This window comes from Schistocerca cancellata, chromosome 2, assembly GCF_023864275.1.
Source record: "Schistocerca cancellata isolate TAMUIC-IGC-003103 chromosome 2, iqSchCanc2.1, whole genome shotgun sequence".
Classification (NCBI taxonomy): domain Eukaryota; kingdom Metazoa; phylum Arthropoda; class Insecta; order Orthoptera; family Acrididae; genus Schistocerca; species Schistocerca cancellata.
In genome coordinates this window covers 451,445,411-451,466,230 of record NC_064627.1, presented here as the reverse complement: position 1 = coordinate 451,466,230, position 20,820 = coordinate 451,445,411, and the positions used below count along the sequence as shown (strand labels likewise).

The window sequence follows — 20,820 nt, the reverse complement described above, 5'->3', positions numbered from 1 at the left end:
TCTTCTATCAACCCTATGTGGTACGGATCGCACACCGGTGAGCAGTTTTCAAGCAGTGGGCGAACGAGTGTACTGTAGCCTACTTCCTTTGTTTTCGGACTGCATTTTCTTACGATTCTTTCAATGAATCTCAGTCTGGCATCTGCTTTACCGACGATTAATTTTATATGGTCATTCCATTTTAAATCACTCCTAATGCCTACTCCCAGATAATTTATGGAATTAACTGCTTCCAGTTGCTGACCTGCTATATTGTAGCTAAATGATAAAGGATCTTTCTTTCTATGTATTCGCAGCACATTACACTTGTCTACATGGAGATTCAATTGCCATTTCCTGCACCACGCGTCAATTCGTTGCAGATCCTCCTGCATTTCAGTACAATTTTCCATTGTTACAACCTTTCGATGTACTACAGCATCATCCGCAAAAAGCCTCAGTGAACTTCCGATGTTATCCACAAGGTCATTTCCTGTCCAGCAGCCGGCCGCGGTAGTCTAGCGGTTCTAGGCGCGCAGTCCGGAACCGCGCGACTGCTACGGCCGTAGGTTCGAATCCTGCCTCGGGCATGGATGTGTGTGATGTCCTTAGGTTAGTTAGGTTTAAGTAGTTCTAAGTTCTAGGGGACTGATGACCTCAGATGTTAAGTCCCATAGTGCTCAGAGCCATTTGAGCCCTTTGAGCCTGTCCAGCATGTCGTCTAGATGTACCCACTGAAACCGTTTATTCATGGTTTGTGAGACCCTGGCACGCCAGCACTCGGCAGCCACTGCGATTGATGAATTCTAGCACAGGGATGAGGCAACACGGAATGGCGTATCCCCATGCGTCATCCAGACTCAGTTCGACTCGAGGTCCAGCTGGGTTTGAGCCGTTGGTGGTGCCAGATCTGCCAGTACCGTGTAGTAAATTTCGCTCCCTCCCAAATCGTGTACAAATTCAGTTAAGTGCTCTTGCTAACGCATTGTATGGACGCAATTAGTAAAATTGTGCTATTTTCTACCTTTCTTGGTGGCTAGCAGAGTAATTACACGGTCCAGACACATTAATGAGGTACTGGTCCAGTCACATTAATGAGGTCAATACCGGTGTTAAACGTCAATGTACAGTTATCATTCACAGACGGCAGGTGGCAGCACAAGCACTGGAGGATGTATAAAGAGTGTCGAGGGAGACGCAGAAAATAGTGAAGTCGTTAGGTAACGCGGTAACGGAGCCACTTACCTGATGTTCGAAAGGACATAATCATTGGCTTTCGCGTCAACGTTGGAAGCATTTTAGAAACGGCTGAGTTTGCAAGTTGTTCATATGCCGCCGTAGTTTGGGTATACCGTGAATGGCAAAACCGGTGCCGAGGTAACCTTGGTGCATCATAGACCACAGATGATAAAATACAACTTTCTATTTACTGTATATTACTTGAAAGAATGTTAAATCTTATTAAATAATTTTGTAATTGAGATGACTTCTGTTGACAGTAAATAGTAACTTTTATAAGTCAAGTTAGCAACACGAGATTTACCTTTTTTAGTTTCTGTACCAAAGTTCTGGAGGAAGTCATTCAGCGGTAAATATATCGTTTTTGCAGAATGATATTTTCACTCTGCAGCGGAGTGTGCGCTGATATGAAACTTCCTGGCAGATTAAAACTGTGTGCCCGACCGAGATTCGAACTCGGGACCTTTGCCTTTCGCGGGCAAGTGCTCTACCAACTGAGCTACCGAAGCACGACTCACGCCCGGTCTCACAGCTCTACTTCTGCTAGTACCTCGTCTCCTACCTTCCAAACTTTACAGAAGCTCTCCTGCGAACCTTGCAGAACTAGCACTCCTGAAAGAAAGGATATTGCGGAGACATGGCTTAGCCACAGCCTGGGGGATGTTTCCAGAATGAGATTTTCACTCTGCAGCGGAGTGTGCGCTGATATGAAACTTCCTGGCAGATTAAAACTGTGTGCCCGAACGAGATTCGAACTCGTTTCATATCGTTTTTGGTTTGTATGATAGCTAGCTTTTAAAGAGCAGGGGAAAACTTTGCAAAGAAAAGTATTTTTTCTTGTTAGTGTCCAGAAGTGGGATCGAGTAATGATGAAATATAGAATATCTGGGACTCTGGAAATCAAACTACTAAATAATTTTGTGAAAACCCTTTTTTTTACAACAATTCAGGTTATTATTTAGAGAAATTATTACGCATTTACAACTTTCATGGAAGACATCGTCTGCAAAGAAAACAGAATGCAATTTGCCAAGTTACGGCGAAAGTTGGTTATCGTTAATAAAGTTTAATGTTTCCTGTTCAGAAATTTGAATGCTCGTCAGTAGAGCAAATCATTGTGGGAAACAATAACATCGCCGTAATTGGGATGAATAATACGTCATAAGACAAAAATAATAATTACAATATTAAGAAATAGAGCTCACTGGAGCTAAAATGTCTGACAGGATAGAATCTGATAGTTCGAGAGGCTAACAGAAAAGCGCTAGAACAATAGAAAAAGCAAAATCGGTCACGCACCGCAATTTATAGTAGTAACAGAGATGTTAATGCCGCGCCGATCACAGTAAGCTTGGCATTAACACTCAGGCAATCAGCGTTACATGTTCGCTGCAGTTAACGCAAAATATATCTCTCCTTTGACATAAATAATTAATTATTTCTACCGAGTCACGGGAGGCGTTATTTCACAATGGCAGGGGGTGAACGAAGTGCAACTGTTGAGTTATTGACCGCTCAGATGAACCAAGCGCTACCAACAGTGTCTTCACAACGACCGGTCAGTGAACGTTGCAGCGTATTTACTTCCTCAGCAAGCGCCTGGTCCGCGTTGACTGCTGCTCATCCGCGACGAAGGCTGGAATTCGCGCACCAATAACGCAACTGCACGTCCGCTGAGTGGTGACAGGTGACCTTTTGACATGAATCACGCTTTCGCTCCATCAAACGAGCGGCCGTTGGCGCTTGCGGCGTGAAACGTCTCAAAGCAATGTCCCTGCATGCGTTATGCCCTGCGAATGTTCTCGTGTCATTCCCCGAGCGACCTCGTCGTTCTGGATGGCACAATGGATGCAACTGGCCTTGTGGACCACAGTCAGGCTTTTGACAGGTGGTCACCTTCATGTGACTGGACAATGAACACTCATGCTCATAAATTAAGGATAACTGCAGAATGTGGTGCCACACAGCGTGGCACTACACAAAACTGGCGCTAATAGCACAGGCACACGGGGGACACAACGGCACAGATCTGTAAGTCCACGCTATTGGTGGTAAGTTGAGAAAACCGTCCCGAAACACATGGGCTACAAAACGCCATTGTTTCCTGCGCATGTATACCGACATCAGTATGGGATATGATCACCAATCACACGTACACAGGCCGCAAAGCGGGTTGGCCTACTCTGGATCAGGCGGTCGAGCAGCTGCTGGTGTATAGCCTCCCATTCTTGTACCAGTGCCTGTCGGAGCTCCTCAAGTGTCGTAGGATCAAAAAATGGCTCTGAGCACTATGGGACTTAACATCTTAGGTCACCAGTCCCCTAGAACTTAGAACTACTTAAACCTAACTAACCTAACGACATCACACACATCCATGCCCGAAGCAGGATTCGAACCTGCGACCGTAGCAGTCCCGCGGTTCCGGACTGCAGGGCCTAGAACCGCACGGCCACCGCGGCAGGCGTGTCGTAGGTGTTCTTGACACCAGGCTTTACTGGCTCTCCTGTGTCCAGGGGTCAGTGGAATGCAACTTGCAGGTCTCCGGACGAATAAACCATGTCTCTTCAGTCGTCTGTACACTGTGTGTCTGGAGACAACTGTTCCAGTGGCTGCGGTAAGGTTCCGAGCAAGGCTACCTGCAGTACTCCGTGGCCGTCTACGGGCGCTGATGGTGAGATATCGGCCTTCTTGTGGTGTTGTACACTGTGGACGTCCCGTACTGTAGCGCCTGGATACATTTCCTGTCTGCTGGAATCATTGCCATACTCTTGAGATCACACTTTGTGGCACATAGAGGGCCCGTGCTACGACCTGCTGTGTTTGACCAGCCTCCAGTCGCCCTAGTATTCTACCCATAATGTCATCAATGTGTGTTCTTTGATCCATTTTCAACACACAGTCACCATTAGCACGTCTGAAAACGTCTGCACACTTACTCGGTGCACCGTACTCTGACATGCACCAACACACCTCTGCGTATGTTGCCTGCTGCCAGCGCCATCGTGCGACGACCGCAGGTCACATGCACCGCATGGTCGTACCCTGAAACACGCAAACCACCCATCAGAGCGTTGTTTCAACACATATTAGCATTATTCTTAATTTATGAGCATGAATGTATATCGGTACGGGCATTTGAAAGAGACGTGACTTTACAGTCTTCCACGGAGTAAAGAATGCCTCGCAAGTAGATCGGAGCCAGCGCGCTGTGTGGCTGCGGTGCGGCGTTCCGGCCGTGCCGTCCGCGGGCGGCGGCTGCAGGGCGCGTGGGCGGCGCGCCGCCCGCCGGCATCCCAGACACGCCGACTCGGCCGCCGCAGACCCAGCAAGTGTCGCCACGTTCTGCACGCGGCCGCATAACTGCCGCGTCCCCAAGAGTCATCTTTGTTACACCGCAGGCCCGCACTGAGTCTGGCAGCCACACCAGTGGATTAGCTCTCGGTGCGCTTAACGATCCCTCAGGGCACGCTGGGAAGTAATATTTCCGGATTTTTTATGTGAGAACTCTTGAAGCTTCTTAAATAAAACGGAAGTTATTAACACTCTACTGCTTTGTTTCAGATGCCTGCAGATTTATTTTTCGACATAGTCACTGTGGCGACGAACACATTGCTCCCAACGAGACACCGGTTTGTTGGTACTGTCACTGTAGGATGTTTAACTTTGCTAACGAAGCCACAAACTCACCTTTGCTTGCGCAGCATCTCCACTGTCAAAGTGAAGCTCTCGAAGGTGTCCTTTATGTTTCGGAAGCAGGCGAAGATCGGGTGGGGCCAAGTCGCGACTGTATGGGGGATGATCGATGAAGTGAACCCAAGACGTCGGATCAAATGGTTCAAATGGCTCTAAGCACTATGGGACTTAACTTCTAAGGTCATCAGTCACCTAGAACGTAGAACTACTTAAACCTAACTAATCGAAGGACATCACACACATCCATGCCCGAGGCAGGATTCGAACCTGCGACCGTAGCGGTCGCGCGGTTCCAGACTGTAGCGCCTAGAACCACTCGGCCACCCCGGCCGGCGACGTCGGATCGTTGCAGATGTTGCAGCGCTCATGTGTGGTCTGGCAATGTTATGCTGAAGGAGAGTGTGCTTCACGTGTGCACAAACTCTTCAAATTTGAAATTCGATTACAGCATGCTGTTTCTCATGCACCGACAAATACGAAGTTACCTTACACGCCGCCGTGTTACGTGCAACAATTGCGAGTCCTCTAGCGGTGTACGTAGAATGTTAATAATTTTTGCTTCATTTAAAAAGCTTTAAGAGTTTTTACATAAAAATTCGGAGGCAGTACTTTTCTGCAAGACCTCGTAATTATCACGTCCATACTAAAATAAGACGTAATGTGTTGTTACAGAAAAATCAAGAAAAAAGGAAGAAAAAGAAGTGAGACTGAAAATAGCACACTTTCCTGCCAAAGAGATTAGGAGGGGAGTTGGTTAGCAAATAAAATCTTTAAATCTTTTTCTTTGGTCAGACAAAGTGTATAGCAAGTCAAGTGGTATCCGCCACTGACTTCTCGCCAGTAGGACCGTATCGATCCTTTTATCTCCAAAAGAAAGAAAGAAAATAAAAAACTGGGAAAGAAGGCCCTTTCCCTCGACTCTAAACGCACACTAATGTCACCGTGTCATTTCGTCCAAGTAGCATCATAGGACAAGGAAACGACTACTACTGAGCAGACGTCTGCAGAGTCTGTTGCCAATATTGTTTATGTGGAAACAGTGGGATGGGTTGACACAGCTGCCATCTACACTGCAGGGCCATGTTGAACAGTGGAGTTTTGGCTGCTACTTCGCTACGGTCTTGCAGGATCTTGAAGGTTGGCCATCAAGTGTTGAAACAAATATGCTACACTGGTGTGCAAAACTTAAAAACGAAAATAGCTTTCGCATAATGAGTCGCTGCCAAGTATCATAGCTCGCTGAACCTCGGACCATAAATAGAAAGAAGTGCTACCATATAATGCATAAGCTAACTGAAATAAATATGGAATGAGACGCACAGAAATGACACGTTAATTGAAAGACAATAATTACAATCAAGAAACCGGAATTTAATATGATGATCTCCTTGACATTACAAAAAGCGGGACATGGTTCTTAATACGGTGTATGGTCACCTTGGACGGCAACGCATGCTCTGCAATGTGATCTCAGGATGGCCACAATGTTGGTAATGAGTTCTTGTGGCAGGGCCTTCCGTTCCTCCACCAGCGCGGTTTATAACACTACCGGCGACTACTAAATTAGCAATACCCTGATAATATTACTCCTGTGAAAGGATTTTGATTGGACCGTGTTCGTGCGTATAATGGTTCAGGTATGGTACTATTTTCGTTTCTCTAAGGACTTCTACTGAAAGGAAACAGTAGTAGAACAAACGGCAATCGAACCGTGATTCTATTAGTAATCGAGTAACCTGTAATCATGTAAAAGGAAATGATCGCCAGCCTAATTACGCAAAGTTGTACCACGTACTAGCTCGGTTCATAAAGAAAGTTAACTATTGGGAGCGACTTTACTCAATACTGAAACAACTTTTTAAAAACAAGTTAACAAGCACTAGGGCAATTCATCAAGCGAGGTAACAATAGTTTGGCGAATTGGAAAGTACTGTCCTTGAGATGGTTGTCAGGTAATTAATTTCTCAATTCCTACTTTTATTTGTGTTCTCAAGGAGCATTCACATCATTGTACTGTTTAGCTCAAATGATCTAGTATAGATGGATAGTTATAGCCATTTGCTTATTGTGTTGTGATCTTCAGTCCATAGACTGGTTTGATGCAGCTCTCCAAGCTACCCTATCCTGTGAGAGCCCCATAATCTCCGAATAACTACTGCGATCTACATATTTCCCAACCTGATTACTGAATCCCCATACTGTTTTCATCTCCTTGTCTCCCTCTACGATTTTGACCACCCACACTTCCCTCCGGTACTAAATTGATGATCCCTTGGTGTCTCTGAACGAGCCGTATCAACCGATCCCTTCTTTTGGTCAAGCTGTGACACAAATTGCTTGTCTCCGCAATTCTATTCAGTACCTCGTCATTCGTTACGTGATCTATAAATCTAATCTTCAGCACCCTTCTGTAACATCACATTTCAAAATCTTCTGTTCTCTTATTGTCTACACTGTTTATCGTCCATGTTTCACTTCCATACTCGGATACTTTCCATACAAATACTTTCAGGAAACACTTCCTTAAACTTAAATCTATACTTGATGTTAACATATTTCTTTTCTTCTGAAAAGATTTTCTTATCGTTGCCAGTCTACATTTTATACGTATCCTCTCTACTTCGGCCATCATCAGTAATTTTACTACCCAAATAGCAAAACTCATGTAATACTTTAAGTGGTTCGATTTCTAATATGATTCCCTCAGTTTCACCTGATGTAATTCGACTACATTCCGTTATTCTTGTTTTGCTTTTCTTGGTGTTCATCTCATATCCTCCTTTCAAGACATTGTTCATTCCGTTCAATTGCTCTTCCAAGTCCAATGTCATCAAGTTCAATGTCATCAGCAAACTTCAAAGTTTTTATTTCTTCTCCCTTGACTTTAATTCCTACTCCAAATTTTCTTTGTTTCCTTTACTGCTTCTTCAAAGTGGAGACAAAATAACATCGGGGATAGTCTGTAGCTCAGTAGCTACTCATATGTTTTGTTTTGAAAGCAATCGTACGTCTGTTATGTAAGCCACTCAGACTATAGCTCTCAGCTGATGTAAAACTACAGCGCGGCAAGTGAAGTGTTGATCCTTCTCTGTGTTATCGTCGTAGTAGATTTATTAAATTTCTGTTTAAGAGGTTTAATCTTGCGGTTTTGTAACTGTAAATTCACTCAGTCTGTAGTGCAGCAGTCGCTCATTGAACAGGAAGCTACATAGCTCATTAACGCATCAGTGTCCATTGGTGACACATCAAGAGGGTAGCAAGTTGCATATCTAATATTCTGTCTGCTTTTATAGCTTACTTCTTCATATAGTCTTGCTAGAATGGCTAGGATGTGTGCATGCCGAGTGCGGGCGCAGGAGAAGCTGGCCGCAGTTCGCGAACAGCTGAAGGCCCTTTTGGCTACGGTCAGTCACCTTCACGTTGCTGCCTCGGGTGTGGCGATGGCGGAGAAAGTGTCGCATCGCATGTGACACCTCAGGAGTCGCTTGTCTTCTCCATGGGCTCTGCTTCCGAGGCTAGTGCACCCGACGCGGTGGATCCACTCTCACAGCATAGTAAGTGACGGCTGGTAACGCGTTCACGTCGCTCGAGGCGAAGGGCCAATGTGGAGACTGGCCGCCTGGCCTCGTCCATTCACCCTGTGAGTAGACAGGTGGCCGCTCACAGGGGGGAGGTTTTAACTACACTCCTGGAAATGGAAAAAAGAACATATTCACACCGGTGTGTCAGACCCACCATACTTGCTCCGGACACTGCGAGAGGGCTGTACAAGCAATGATCACACGCACGGCACAGCGGACACACCAGGAACCGCGGTGTTGGCCGTCGAATGGCGCTAGCTGCGCAGCATTTGTGCATCGCCGCCGTCAGTGTCAGCCAGTTTGCCGTGGCATACGGAGCTCCATCGCAGTCTTTAACACTGGTAGCATGCCGCGACAGCGTGGACGTGAACCGTATGTGCAGTTGACGGACTTTGAGCGAGGGCGTATAGTGGGCATGCGGGAGGCCGGGTGGACGTACCGCCGAATTGCTCAACACGTGGGGCGTGAGGTCTCCACAGTACATCGATGTTGTCGCCAGTGGTCGGCGGAAGGTGCACGTGCCCGTCGACCTGGGACCGGACCGCAGCGACGCACGGATGCACGCCAAGACCGTAGGATCCTACGCAGTGCCGTAGGGGACCGCACCGCCACTTCCCAGCAAATTAGGGACACTGTTGCTCCTGGGGTATCGGCGAGGACCATTCGCAACCGTCTCCATGAAGCTGGGCTACGGTCCCGCATACCGTTAGGCCGTCTTCCGCTCACGCCCCAACATCGTGCAGCCCGCCTCCAATGGTGTCGCGACAGGCGTGAATGGAGGGGCGAATGGAGACGTGTCGTCTTCAGCGATGAGAGTCGCTTCTGCCTTGGTGCCAATGATGGTCGTATGCGTGTTTGGCGCCGTGCAGGTTGAAACGTCCCCTTTGAACAATTGTACATATGAAATGTCCACTTAGAACAATTGTACAAGACTGTGCTTAACCTGACACACAATGTTTTTAGCGCAACGCAATCTGACTATCAAAAATCCCTGCAAAAGAATGGCCCTGACAAACATTAAACTATGCCTTTCACAAATCACTTACCTCACAAAAATCTTCGTTGCTCGAACTACTGCAATACAGCGAGTGCCACTACTGCCAGCTAAATAAAAGATACAAACTACGGAAGGCACTAACTACTGATAGTCTTAGCAAATGAAAGATTCTAATAGAGAACAAACAATGTATTTACCTCAAGATTCATAATATATACAGCAGTTCATGACATTTTTCAAAACTCCGCCATCTCTCTCCCCACATCCACCACTTCTGGCGGCTCACCTCCAACTGCCCAACGCTACGCGCTGTTAACATCCAGCTATAGCAGTTCATGACAACAATGGCAGACAACAATGCAAACTAGCCACAGACTGCACACAGCACAGCCAGTGATTTTCATACAGAGCGCTTCGTGGCATTACCCATATAAAAATCTAAACAGCCTACTTACATAGCCCCCATGCTCCCCACAAAAAATTTTACAAATTTTTTTTTTTTTTTTTTTTTATTTTTTTATTTTTTTTTTTTTTTTTTTTTTTTTTTTTTTTTTTTTTTTTTCTTTTTTTTCTTTTTCTTTTTTTTTTTAAATTCGCCTTGCCGAGAGGGCCCAGCTCTGTTTAAATCTCGCCAGTTCTGATGCAATTCAGGTCTGTCGTTTTGTCGGTAGTTTCCATAGTTTCTTTCTTGTCGGTCACATGGTGGAGAATTTCTCCTTGAATCGTAACTACGCGCTGGACCGTTGCGTCTAAAGTTATTCTGTCTCCCTTGATAATAGTTATTTTGGTTCCCATATTGTCTGTTTCTCTGATTGTCTCTGTGATAGTCATTACCGCGGAAAGGTGATCTTTCCCTGTAACTATTACTCTGCCAGTGGTTGTCATATGGGTGGTGTCTGTTTTGGTCACGATTTACGTTGTAAAAATAGGTTTGTCGTGGCCATTTATTGTTTCTGTCGTCACGGAGTTGTGACAGATGTGACCTGTAATGATTGTTTTCCTGTTTTCGCATCCCGCGACTGTCTGTGTCAATTTCCAGTTCTTGTAACAGTCCCTGAAAAGCTTCAATGTCGTCTTTGCAACGTCCTGCTAAAATAATATGTCTCAAATGTTCGGGCAGTTTGATTAAGCAAATGCGGATGAGTTCTGAGGGGCTGTATGGGTTTGACAGGTACTGATTCTTGTGCAACATGTCTTCAAAATATTTCACAAGACTGGAAAATTCAGATTGCTCGAAGTGTTTCATCATTATGATGCTATGTTTTACGCGGTCTTGTGTGGCTTGAGACCAATATGCTGAGAGGAAGGCATGGTAAAATTCTCCTTCACTGTGGCAATCGTGAATGACCGATCGCATTCTTACAGCTGGTTCATTCTCTAAGTAGCCACACATAAATTCTAATCTGTGCTCCAATGACCAGTTGGGAGGAAAACAATGAGAGAATTGATGGAGCCACGCTTGTGGATGAATGTCGTTGGCAGAATTCTTGAATATTTTGAATTTACGTGTAGTAATGAACAGCTTATAGTCAAAATCATCATGTCGGCGAGTCACATATCGGTCATTGTTACGTCGTTTCGGCGGTTCCATATCAAAATTCGGTGCACCTTGCCAATTCCTTTCATAATTACCGAAATGCCCTGTGCTATTTTTTTGTGGCTTTTCCGTATTTCTATGTCCCTCTTCCCTTATTGGGGCGCGAGTGTCCTCTGAAATACGTAATTCTTGTATTACCTGTGTCAGCTGATCTTGTACTTCCCGCATTTCTCTTTTGTATTGCGTATTAATTTGATTCTGATTTTGTTTGAATTTTTTTATTTGTTCATACTCTTCTGTGTCAGTGAAGGCTACGGGTCTTGTGTCATTCAGATCATCATCTACCTTTGTAGATAAATTAGTGACCTGATCCGAAAGTTCGGCTACTTTCTCTGATAATGAACTAATTTCCCCCATGTGTCTTTCTACTGTGTCCTTTAAGTTTTCCTGAGTTTTTGCAAGTTGCGTAACCGAATCGGTAGATGCAACTGAGTCCATTTTAGCTTGCAAGGTCTCATGATTTTCATGAACAATAGTTTGCAGTTCTTTTATGGCTGCTTCGTGATTCAGTAATGCATTTTCATGCCGCGAAAAAATAGGCTGAAAATGCTCACAAATTTGTGTTTTTACGTCATTACAGACTTTTTGACATTTCGATTCAATGTTATGTAATTCAGTAGTTAAATCTTCACGTGTTTGTTCAAGTGTGGTGTCTAACTTTTGAAGCTTTTGCTGTGTTTGTCTCTGATTTTGTTCCATTGTGTCTAACTTTTTAAGATTTTGTTCCACTGTGTCTAACTTTTTAAGATTTTGTTCCATTGTGTCTAACTTTAGGAGATTTTGTCCCATTTGTTGCATTAATTGTAATAACAATGCATTAGTGTCTGGAATCTGTTCCTCTACGCTTTTCGGCAGTGCATTTGCACCAGCAACATTCACATTTTGACAAGCAGAAAATGTGTCTTTATGTAAGTAGGCTGTTTATGTTTTTTATTGGCAACGTTACATAGCACTCTGTATGAAAATCACTGGCTGTGCTGTGTGCAGTATGTGGCTAGTTTGCATTGTTGTCTGCCATTGTTGTCATGAACTGCTATAGCTGGATGCGAACAGCGCGTAGCGCTGGGCAGTTGGAGGTGAGCCGCCAGCAGTGGTGGATGTGGGGAGAGAGATGGCGGAGTTTTGAAAAATGTCATGAACTGCTGTATATATTATGAATCTTGAGGTAAATACATTGTTTGTTCTCTATTAGAATCTTTCATTTGCTAAGACTATCAGTAGTTAGTGCCTTCCGTAGTTTGTATCTTTTATTTAGCTGGCAGTAGTGGCGCTCGCTGTTTTGCAGTAGCTTGAGTAGCGAAGATTTTTGTGAGGTAAGTGATTTCTGAAAGGTGTAGTTTAATGTTACTCAGGGCCATTCTTTTGCAGGGATTTTTGATAGTCAGATTGCGTTGCGCTAAAATTATTGTGTGTCAGGTTAAGCACAGTCTTGTACAATTGTTCTAAGTGGACATTTCGCTGTATATATTATGAATCTTGAGGTAAATACATTGTTTGTTCTCTATTAGAATCTTTCATTTGCTAAGACTATCAGTAGTTAGTGCCTTCCGTAGTTTGTATCTTTTATTTAGCTGGCAGTAGTGGCGCTCGCTGTTTTGCAGTAGCTTGAGTAGCGAAGATTTTTGTGAGGTAAGTGATTTCTGAAAGGTGTAGTTTAATGTTACTCAGGGCCATTCTTTTGCAGGGATTTTTGATAGTCAGATTGCGTTGCGCTAAAATTATTGTGTGTCAGGTTAAGCACAGTCTTGTACAATTGTTCTAAGTGGACATTTCATATGTACAATTGTTCAAAGGGGACGTTTCAAGGTGAGCGCCACAATCTGGACTCCATACGACCGAGACACACAGGGCCAACACCCGGCATCATGGTGTGGGGAGCGATCTCCTACACTGGCCGTACACCACTGGTGATCGTCGAGGGGACACTGAATAGTGCACGGTACATCCAAACCGTCATCGAACCCATCGTTCTACCATTCCTAGACCGGTAAGGGAACTTGCTGTTCCAACAGGACAATGCACGTCCGCATGTATCCCGTGCCACCCAACGTGCTCTAGAAGGTGTAAGTCAACTACCCTGGCCAGCAAGATCTCCGGATCTGTCCCCCATTGAGCATGTTTGGGACTGGATGAAGCGTCGTCTCACGCGGTCTGCACGTCCAGCACGAACGCTGGTCCAACTGAGGCGCCAGGTGGAAATGGCATGGCAAGCCGTTCCACAGGACTACATCCAGCATCTCTACGATCGTCTCCATGGGAGAATAGCAGCCTGCATTGTTGCGAAAGATGGATATACACTGTACTAGTGCCGACATTGTGCATGCTGTGTTGCCTGTGTCTATGTGCCTGTGGTTCTGTCAGTGTGATCATGTGATGTATCTGACCCCAGGAATGTGTCAATAAAGTTTCCCCTTCCTGGGACAATGAATTCACGGTGTTCTTATTTCAATTTCCAGGAGTGTAGTTATTGAGAGCTCCAATGTTAGGCGCGTTATGGATTCCCTTAGGCAGGTAGCGTTCAGGGCTGGAACGAAAGCCAATGTGCACTCGGTATGTCTGCCGGGGGCGAACATGCCAGTTGCTATCGAGCGTGCAGGGTGCGGTCTTGTGCATCTTGTGGCTCACGCCGGAACCAACGACGCCGGTCGCAAGCGTTCTGAGGCGACCTCCAGTTCGTACAGGTGGGTGGCGGAGAAGGTAAGACTGCTGGCCTCAGGCGCAGGACGCAAGCAGAGCTTGCAATTTGCAGCATCGTTCCCACAGAGTGGATCGGGGTCCTTTGGTTTGGAGCCGAGTGGGGGATATCGACTCTGCGACGGTCTTGGCTGCAAATTTCTAGACCTGGGTTATCGTTAGGGGTTTGTAGCACTCGCCTTGATAGGTCAGGGGTGCACTACACAAAGGAAGCAGTTACCCGGGTAGCACAGTACTTGTGGAGTGCACATGAGTCTTTTAGGCTAGGCATTAGTTTGGGATGCTCTGACGAACATTCGCTAGTCGATGTACAGCAAGGGAAGTCCAACGGCGTCCACAATAGACACACTTCGACTGTCATAATTTTATCAGTAAACTGTCGAAATACTCGTAGTAAAGTTCCCAAATTTACTGCCTTCCAGGAAAGTTTTCGTGCTCAAATTATTCTTCGGACAGAGAGCTGGCTGAAACCCGAAGTGGAAAGCTCTGAGGTATTTAGCGAGTCGTGGGACGCATATCGGAAAGACCGATTAGAGGCTACAGGAGGAGGAGTGTTCATTGCAGTTGACAAAAATATTGTCCCTAGTGAGGTCGAAGCTGAGCGTGACAGAAAATTTATCTGGTCGCGTGTAACAGGTATAGGCGAGACCTAGTTCATTGTTGGATATTTTGACCGGCCACCCGATTCTGCTGTGATGGTTTTACAGTCGTTCAAAGAAAGTCTACGGCCCGTAGCGCGTAAATACCGAGATCATGCAATACTAGTTCCAGGGACTTTAATCTACCAAGTATAGACTGGAGTGTCTTTGGATTCATTGTGGGGGTACGCGTTTTCTAAGAACTGTCTTGTGCAGCTGGTTCGGCAGCCCAGACGTAACAGAAATATCTTAGACCTCATGACTTCAAATAAGCCTGACCTTATCGAAAATGTCAGATTATCGATCGTAATATCATTATAGCAACTGTGATTACGAAAGTTAATAAATCAATCAAGAAGGATAGGAGAGTGTTTCTGTTAGGTAGAGAGAAGCAGTTGTTACTATCTCACTTAGATAGTGAATTGGCATCACTTATTTCCAGTAGAGGAAATATGGACAAAGTTTAAGCACATTGTAAATCGTGGTCTGGAGGCTTATGTGCCTAGGAAGTGGACAAAAGATGGAAAAGATCTACCTAACGAAATTCGGAGGGTGCTGAGAAAGCAGAGGCTGTTGCACTCTCGGTTCAAAAGGGAACGAATAAATGACAAGCAAAGGTTAGTACAGATTCGGGCGTCTGTGAAAAGATCTACGCGCGAAGAATACAACCACCACCGTCATACCTCAGCAAAATATATGGCAGAGAACGGGAAGAAATTCTGATCTTATGTAAGCTAACCGGATCTAAGGCTTCCATTCAGTCCCTTGTTGACCAGTCTGGTGCGGCACAGTCTTTTAAGTTTTAATCTACAGTTCACTATCAATGAATTGGGGTCAGAGTCCACATCTGCCCCTGGAAATGTCTTACAGTTTGAAATCTGGTTCCGAAATCTCTGTCTTGCCATTATATAATCGATCCGACACCTGTCGGTGTCTCCAGGCCTCTTCCACGTATACAGCCTTCTTGCTTGATTCTTAAACCAAGTGTTAGCGATTAAATTGTGTTCTGTGCAAAATTCTACCAGGCGGCTTGCTCTTTCGTTTCTTTACCCAGTCCATATTAACCTTCCATTTTTCCTTCTCTTCCTTTTCCTACTATCGAATTCCAGCGCCCATCGCTATTAACTATCTGAATAATGTCTTTTATCTGATCATAAATTTCTTCAATCTCTTCACCATCTGCGGAGCTAGTTGGAATATAAACTTGTACTACTGTGATGGATGTCGGCATTCTGTATATCTCGGTTACAATAATGCATTCACTAAGCTGTTCGTAGTAGCTTTTCCTCGTTTCTGTTTTCTTATTCGTAATTAAACCTACTACTGCATTACCCCTATTTTATTTTATATTTATAGCCCTGTATTCACCTGAGGACATGTCCTGTTCCTCCAGCGAACTATCGATTTCCCTTTTCAAATTTTCTAACCTACCTGCCCGATTAAGGGATCTGACATTCCAGGCTCCGATCCGTAGAACGCCAGTTTTCTTTCTCCTGATAATGACATCCTCCTGAATAGTCCCCACTCGAAGATCCAGATTATTTTACCCAAGAGGATCCATCATCATTTAACCATATATTAGAGCTATATGCCCTCGAGAAAAATTACGACCGTGGTTACCCCTTGCTTCCAACCATTAGAAGTACCAGTACAGCAAGGTTGTTTTGGTCGATGTTACAAGACTAGAATAGTCAATCATCCAGAATGTTATCCCTACAGCTACTGAAAAGACTGCTGTCCCTCTTCAGTAACCACACGTTTGTCTGGGTTCTCAACGGATACCCCTCCGTTTTCGTTACGACTACGGTACGGTTGTCTTTATCTCTGAGGCACGCAAGCCTCCTCACCAACATGATTCATGTTTTTTATAGCACACAAATTTTAGATTGCTGCCAAGTGCAATTCATTAATGCTGTAACTATAATATGAGAAATGTGACTCAGCAGTTAGCATGGTAATCCAAAATCTAATCTATCAGCAGACTTAGATCAAGGATGAACATTTTAGTCACAACACAAGAAAAATTGTTAACTATGTACACATGAAATTATAAACATTGTTATTTCCAAAGTTACTCAGTAATTAATCCCCATGCTAGCCTTTCAAAGTCCACTAGCCAATAATCTGGCAGTACTTCAGTAACTGTGGTACTATACCGAGATTTCAATAGGAAGAGTCTTTAAACTGAATACTTTAAATCTTTTCTTGGGAATTGAACTTTGGTGAAACTTTAACAAAATTTTAATGCAGAATACACGGAGTATTTCAAAACTTATGCTCACTGAATAATTGCGGAATTTACTTCTCCACAAAGTTTATTAACTGGTGAGAAACTTTACTGAAATGGCTTATCATTTCAATAAAATAGAATACTCGGATATATTGTAGCATTTGGGATAGGACCCTGGATAAAATCGCGTACTCACCACAAAGTTTACAGAAGACAAACTTATTATTGAAAAAAGAAGTTGGTCGGTCGGAGTGGCCGAGCGGTTCTAGGCGCTACAGTCTGGAACCGCGCGAAAACTACGGTCGCAGGTTCGAATCCTGCCTCTGGCATGGATGTGCGTGATGTCCTTAGGTTAGTTAGGTTTAAGTACTTCTAAGTTCTAGGGGACTGATGACCTCAGATGTTAAGTCCAATAGTGCTCATAGCCATTTGAACCAACTGAAAAAGAAATTGGATCACAAGTCCATGCAATTATATAACACTCAACTGACAATTTGAGATGGAGGTGATGGCAATGTCGATCTGCTATAGCTGTTCAAAAAGGGTGGCAAAGGCAGCCATGGCTCTTACTCTGTAACATGCTCTCAAAATTCTTTACTTAAGTGTCGGATTTGTGTAGTACAGAGCCAGCCAAAGTATGCCATGAATAGTAAGCCAAATTACTTCCATATCCAAGGCTATGTTAGATAATCTTCCTGTTCTTCCTGCCTCGTTCAGTCCTCAAGATACGAATACTTTGCCTGCTAGCTACCGACTGAGTCTTGCCACAAAGGTGCCTTGCAATTCATTCGACCGCCAGTTCCACTTTTTCCATTCCCGCCTAGCCAGTTTCGTTGCGGAGGGACTTCCCTCCAAGTTCTACATGATTCTAAACCTACTTTCCCTATGCATTAACCAGTATTACAGGTAAAGTTTTAATGTTTCCACTCCCTTACAAAACATTATTTTTAAAATGACATCCAAATATTAATTACATTGGCACAAATAATGAATAAAACTTTTATATAGACGATAAATCAAACAGCATGGTCGTACAGAAGTCACATTAGGTAAAAAAGACAAAGAAGTTAGATAAAACAAAGACAGATAATATCGGTAATAGAGTAACAGGTTGATAACAACAAAACGACTATTCACGTTGGTGTGTAGAATATATGAGTCTGGCGACATACCATCTGACTTTCGGAAAAGCATCATCCACACAATTCCGAAGACGGCAAGAGCTGACAAGTGCGAGAATTATCGCACAATCAGCTTAACAGTTCATGCATCGAAGCTGCTTACAAGAATAATATACAGAAGAATGGAAAAGAAAATTGAGAATGCGCTAGGTGACGATCAGTTTGGCTTTAGGAAAAGTAAAGGGACGAGAGAGGCAATTCTGACGTTACGGCTAATAATGGAAGCAAGGCTAAAGAAAAATCAAGACACTTTCATAGGATTTGTCGACCTGGAAAAAGCGTTCGACAATATAAAATGGTGGAAGCTGTTCGAGATTCTGAAAAAAGTAGGGGTAAGCTATAGGGAGAGACGAGTCATATACAATATGTACAACAACCAAGAGGGAATAATAAGAGTGGACGATCAAGAACGAAGTGCTCGTATTAAGAAGGGTGTAAGACAAGGCTGTAGCCTTTCGCCCCCACTCTTCAATCTGTACATTGAGGAAGCAATGATGGGAATAAAAGAAAGGTTCAGAAGTGGAATTAAAATACAAGGTGAAAGGATATCAATGATACGATTCGCTGATGACATTGCTATCCTGAGTGAAAGTGAAGAAGAATTAAATGATCTGCTGAACGGAATGAACAGTCTAATGAGTACACAGTATGGTTTGAGAGTAAATCGGAGAAAGACGAAGGTAATGAGAAGTAGTAGAAATGAGAACAGCGAGAAACTTAACATCAGGATTGATGGTCACGAAGTCAATGAAGTTAAGGAATTCTGCTACCTAGGCAGTAAAATAACCAATGACGGACGGAGCAAGGAGGACACCAAAAGCAGACTCGCTATGGCAAAAAAGGCATTTCTGGCCAAGAGAAGTTTACTAATATCAAATACCGGCCTTAATTTGAGGAAGAAATTTCTGAGGACGTACGTCTGGAGTACAGCATTGTATGGTAGTGAAACATGGACTGTGGGAAAACCGGAACAGAAGAGAATCGAAGCATTTGAGATGTGGTGCTATAGACGAATGTTGAAAATTAGGTGGACTGATAAGGTAAGGAATGAGGAGGTTCTACGCAGAATCGGAGAGGAAAGCAATATGTGGAAAACACTGATAAGGAGAAGGGACAGGATGATAGGACATCTGCTAAGACATGAGGGAATGACTTCCATGGTACTAGAGGGAGCTGTAGAGGGCAAAAACTGTAGAGGAAGACAGAGATTGGAATACGTCAAGCAAATAATTGAGGACGTAGGTTGCAAGTGCTACTCTCAGATGAAGAGGTTAGCACAGGAAACGAATTCGTGGCGGGCCGCATCAAACCAGTCAGTACAGTGATGAAAAAAAAGAACCTTGATAGTCTGATATTACAATAAAATGAACACCCTCAGCTGCTTACAGGCGTTGACATACGTCAACGGGAACAGATGCCCCGATCGGGACTTGAACCCAGGTTCTCCTGCTTACATGGCAGACGCTCTAGCCATCTGAGCCACCGAGGACACAGAGGATAGCGCGACTGCAGGGCTTTATCTCTAGCACGCCTCCAGCGAAACCCACATTCTCAACGTATTGTCCCGCACTACATTCGTAGTGCCCCCGCCCATTATACTCATTACTCGCGGCGCGTTGCCAATTCCCGCAAAAGTTCGGGCACTGTTTGTGCATTCGCACAGAAGAAGAAGATGGTCAAGTGGCCGGTGAGCCTTAACTATATATTTACTAAGATGGTATCTGTTCTTTCGGACATGTCCGAAAGAACAGATACCATCTTAGTAAATATAACTGGATAGTCGTTGGTGAAAGTGGAAGTACTGCAATACGTCTGTCCAAAATCCAACACACGTGCTTGATAGGATTCGAGTTGGGGAGAACGGGCAGACAATTCCATTCGTCAAATGTCCTCTCATTCCAAGAGCTCCTCCACGCGCAGTTCGATGCGGTCGCGCATTGTCATCCATACAAAAACGAAGACAGAGCCGAATGCATTCCTGAAAAGACGACCATGGAGAAGGAGTACCGTATCACAATAACGCTGACCAATGAGTGTGCCGTGTTCAAAGATGCGGACGTGAGTATGCCCATGCACCATAGTGCCTCTCCACACCACACCACCTACTCTACCAGAAGGATCATGTTCGACAATGCTAGACGTATTCTCATACGGCGACAGACGGGAACACGTAATACAACCACAAACTTAACAGCCTTGGCATTTGAATTTAAAACCCAATGAAAGCACGTTCACCGGATGTCTAGAAAAAAATGTAACGTTGGCTGACAGTAATTTCTTTAAACAGAGACAAAATTTCACGAAATCCATGCAAAAAAAGATGATTCTGTTTCTAAAAAGCTTTTTGAGGACGGAAAGCGGAAAGTATATTTCAAATCACGTCAGAATGAAGAATTTTACTCTAAATGATTGAAACTGGCAGAATATTATTTTCCAAGTCTAGCGCATAATCCCAACGTCGCAGTGGTGAGCAGTGGGATGATGGTGGCACGACCCCCCCAATTTTGATATCAAACTGATATGCAGCTTAATTAATCAATGGATGGAGGTCATGGGATCACGCCAGTTGACTCATGGGACTCCGCCCCCTCCCACTTCCCATCCCCAACCTTCCTTCTCCCTCTCCCATACCTACCCCACTGGTGGAAATTTCGAATTGTGGCGGGAATTTCGAATTTTGCTGCGAATTTCCAATTTTGGTGGAAATTTCAAATTTTTGGGGGGAATTTCGAATTTTGGTGGAAATATCAAAAGTGAAGGGAATTTTTTTGTCCCAAGGCTGTGCCGACGTCACACCCCACCCCTCTACCCGAAAACTGGTGGGAAATTCAAAATGCCAGGGTCCTTTCCGGGACTCGAACCCCGGTCCGTCTGGATGGAAATCCCAAGTGCACCTCCACAACACAGGGAAACAGTCCATATCCAGGAGAAAAAGATTTGGTTAGTGTACTTTATTTATTTTGAGTGGGAAACTGAAGTAAAGTCCGTTCC

At 44.3% G+C, this 20,820-nt stretch overlaps 1 non-coding gene across 1 annotated transcript; it reads right to left on the bottom strand.

Moving 5' to 3' along the window:
• Positions 1–1,653: 1,653 nt before the first annotated feature.
• Positions 1,654–1,728, bottom strand: Trnas-cga (transfer RNA serine (anticodon CGA)). The gene has a single exon. It is a non-coding gene; the product is annotated as a tRNA-Ser (tRNA).
• Between the last annotated feature and the right edge of the window lie 19,092 nt (positions 1,729–20,820).